A 4,664-nucleotide genomic window follows, 5' to 3' on the forward strand; every position below is an offset into this window, starting at 1 on the left:
GAGGGAAAAGACAACCTGAATTTCTGAGAGAAACTCGACCAGTCATGTATCCCCGCCGTATGAGGAAGGATTTGTCTGACCCAATAGGCAATATGGGTCACTAACTGGAGAGGTCAAATAGTAGTTGTAGAAAAGGAAGAGATGATTAACCAACCCGCAACAAGAAAAATGTAAAAAAGAAAACATAAAAAACACGAGCACTTATGAGTGGGGTTCCAAGCCTCAAGGAAGTCGGCGGCGGCGGACACTACGAACTCGGTCCTGACAAAGAAATAATCAAGCCAAAAGTGACGTCTAGCCTTGTCGTCCATCCTCATCACCAAGCATTTCCACCCACGGTGGTGAAGATTCAGCAATGCCTCTAGATAGAAATATGGGGCAAATAGGTGAATTAGATGGCGTACCATAATACGTCGGTCAATTTGACGAACTTTGCTAATATTTTGAACACCTTGAAGACGTAAGGGGCAAGCTGCGCCGGGCACACGTTATAATAGCGGCACAATTCTTCTATCAATGAAGACAAGGGGAATGAATAGCCGATTATGAACGGATATGCATAAAGGGAACAGAATCTGGGACGATGGACCCACACTTCGCCATCACTCACGGGGATCAACTCCACGTGACCAGGAAGGTCGAGCCTAGCCTTAAATTCGGCTAAATGCTCAACCGTCATTGTAGATCGGAACCTCTCAGTCACCACGTCCAGCGCCTTGTGAAAATTAGGTTTAGCATCGGGATACCGAGGTACAATCTTCTCTACAGTAGGGAGGGTTTCCTCCTTAACAACAACTCTGATGTCTTCCCCATGATCAGGGAAAACAACATCCACAGGGATAGAATGATCTTCCATGTGGATATCCGATGGGAGGTTCGACATTGTTATAGATGGAGACAAAGAAACAGAGAAAGCAACAAAGAAGCGATAAAGTTCTACGAAGGAGAATAAGGGGTTTTGCTTAAGAAATAGAAGGAGTGTGAAAAAACTTCAAAATCAACGAACCTCCTCCTATTTATAAAGTTTTAGGGGTAACAGAATCGAAACGGCTGGTCATGATTAGCACAGAGATCGAAACGGCAGAACCTATCAAGGGTCAAACGAGAATCGACGCAATGCGTCGGGGAACAGCATCATCATGTCACATGATGTCATGACATCACTCATTCTCTTGGACCAGATGGATCCAACAAATTACCCGAAAAATTTAAGGAATTTGAAATACGCGGCCCATAGAGAGCCACGTTGCCTGACCGCCACAACGACCACGACCCATATAGTCTTCTCGATAAGCTCAAGCACAATCGACATTATCTGCTCATCAAACTCGCCCGTGAGGACAACCTCAATAAGCGGAGAGACTAACTGTATAGGCCAAAAATCATCTTTGATATAAGTGAGCCACGTCAGCATTAAGAGAGTCTTCATTGGCTACCACTTGTTATCAGTACGACTTCAATAAAGACCTACCCGAGATCGAGGTAGTCTCTTAAGAGATTAAGGGTGTGGTCGATGAGTCAGTGAAGACCAAGTCGAGAAGCCATCATAGATCAAGGTCGAGGTCGAGCACCTTAGACAGAGTTATAATGGCTAGTTTTAGGATAAGACACAAAAGAGAATATTCTAGTGGATATTCTCTTTACCAGTACTATTAGGGTTTTTAGGTATGTGTTCCCTATAAATAGAAAGAGACACAATGATAGGGGACACAAGATATTCCTTTGTAAGAAAAGACATAGAGAGATTCTGGCCTTATTGTAAACATACAAAAAATACTTTTTTACTAAGATTCTTGCCTAACGTTTCCCCTTGATCCAAGAACAACCTGAATGTTTGAAAGTTCATCATTCATTCATCATTGTCAGAAAGAATATCCACAGATTTCACCCCTTTTTGGGTGACTCACATGTTCTTATTTACTTAAATGTCATTCATTACTATTTATTGTTAGTTAATGCTATCCTACTCTTTCAGAGTCATTAAATATTGTTAGCATTGTTCACATTTATTATCATTCGGTCACATACGCATATTATTCTAATATAAAATCAGTTAATACATCTTTTGAATATTAATATTGACTAAAAATAATTTTATTTTATTTAAATTTAATTGGTTGAACTCAAATCTAAATTTTGAGTCACACAACAGGTTCATGTCGTGAGATGTTATGCTTAAGCAAATCGGTACAAAAGGGTAACTAATCAGGTTGGTCGACCACCTGATTCAGAGCAATCGTCAACCGTTAGATCTTTGAAGGTAGGCCCCACTATTTTCCATAGTAACGGAGAGGAGTTCCTCTGTCACCCGTTTCGGCGGGAAAGAGGACGATCGTTATGGCCTTGTGGGCTATGATCCGAAAATACCCTTATTTCTGCAGCCAAATGACAGATGTAACATTTTTATTTATTCTTCCACTTCAGTTTATTTCAAATACGTTAATAATTCACTTTTGATTGTTAGGTACAAAAAAATGTGATAACATACTTGATTATTTTATTCAATTTTGGCTAAGTTCAGTTTTGTCAAAATATACAAATACATGTTTTCTCGCTGCTATCTTATTTCCCACCCGTTTATTTTATTTTGCGAAATTAGCATGTTACAAATGTTAAGAAAGTTAATAGGGTTAATTCCTCCATACCAGTTAATGAGTTCAATTCATTACAAGTGAAATGATTGATCTCGAGTTAATTAACAGAGTTCTTAGTGGTATATATATATATATGCATTGATAAGTTATTATGACTCTATTTGTTATCTTTTTTTTGAGTTTTTTAGTGAAAATAAAAGTAGAACTATAATACTAACTAATCTATTTGGTCTTTGATTGTCGGGTGAATAGGCAAATTTTTGTATTTCTCCGGGACATCTCTGGAGACAAGTAAAATTCGAGTTATAAAATAGAATTTACGACAGTGATCTTGACTAAGAATCGGGATGATAAATAATAAGGTAAAAAGAATCAGCAAAAAATTGATCACAAGCAAGACGCTAGATTATTATTCACTTTTGTTTTTTGAACATAATTAATTGGAACACTTTCTATTAAAATTGTATAAATCTAATGATATGTCCCATTCATATTTTAAGGTTATGCAAATTCATATGTACAATAGTTATTTAAATTAAATATTTTATAAAATATTTAAAATATTTTAAGGTTTAACATTGCTAAGATGTTAAGAAACCTAAAAATGAAGTGAATAATAGGTAATTTAAGGCGTTATTCAATATATTTTGTATTTAGTTATTATGTATGATTATTTGTTTTGAATCATATTATTCAAATTTTTTGTATCACAAATTGTATGGTTATGATATTTTGTGCCATTCAATTATTTCTCACTAATCACATGATTTGTTTCCTTTATCTTGATAAATTATTTTTTGGTACATTGCATTAAGAAGCAAAATAACAATTGTAAATTTGTTGAAACAAATAAAAACTTAATTTGCTATGATTAGTTATTTTAATAATATACTAGTACATATATAACATTAAAGAAAATGGCAAAACCACGGAGGTAGTTAAGTTCCAAGACAAACCACGTAACAATAAATTTTTGGGAAAAGGGCCAAATATACTCTCTATTTTCGAACATTATCTACATTTAATATCCGTTATACTATAAGACTAAATTTACCACTGTCATTATACTGTCTGGCCAAATTTACTCCTATCATCAACAAACATTTAAAAATTACTCATTGATATGTTAAGTATTCCAAAATCTCCCAAATTCCTTTTATTTAAATAATTTGTTATTCTTCTTGCTTTACTATTTTCAGAAATTGCTATTGATGTGAATGCTAAAGTTACTAGACTATACAAATTACTCATAAATATTTTTAATTACCAATGCGCCCACTTCTCTTCTTGTAATAATGGGTTTGGAATTGATTTAAAATTTTATTTATTTTTCAACTATATACATACCGTAGAATTCAGTGTGTCTATTTATTGTGTATTATATGCAACTGATCATCATGTATGTACATGTATATTCAAATATATTTTGTCATTGTCTGGTTAGTATAGAGTTCGATCGACTAACTTAAGAGTGCATAATGTGTAGTCATTTGATTAAAGCAAAGTTGAATTCGACAATGTAAAATCTCCAGGAACTTCAACTTCAATCACTAATACTTGCAAAGTTTCCATACATTTGATGCAACAAATTTATTAAAATTTTGATATTGTAAATACTTTTAGAATTTAGACATGCTACCTAATTTAGATTTTTTAATTTACTATACTTTGTTTATTAACGACTGTATTATTTTAAAAAATATTCTCTTTTTTTTTTCTCCAATTCAGAAAGCAGATAAATGCCAATTATTTCAAAAATAATGGACCAAGAAGAAGAATCAGTAACTTAATTAAAATGATTTCGGAGATTCCGGGTCACTTGACGGATTGAGGGGTAAATTTTTAAGTTTGCTGATTGTAGGGGTAAATTTGGCCCGATAATATAATGGTAGGGATAAATTTAGCTCGATTAAAATGTAGACAATATCTGAAAATAGAGAGGTATATTTAACTGATTACAATTATGCAAATACAACGAAACGAAAGGGCATTATGGGTATTTAAATAATCATCTCTCCTTGGACACATTCATGTTGTGGATTCTCTCTGCATTTGACGTGAAAATAACCA

The sequence above is a fragment of the Nicotiana tomentosiformis genome, chromosome 9, assembly GCF_000390325.3.
Source record: "Nicotiana tomentosiformis chromosome 9, ASM39032v3, whole genome shotgun sequence".
NCBI classification, from domain to species: Eukaryota; Viridiplantae; Streptophyta; class Magnoliopsida; order Solanales; family Solanaceae; genus Nicotiana; species Nicotiana tomentosiformis.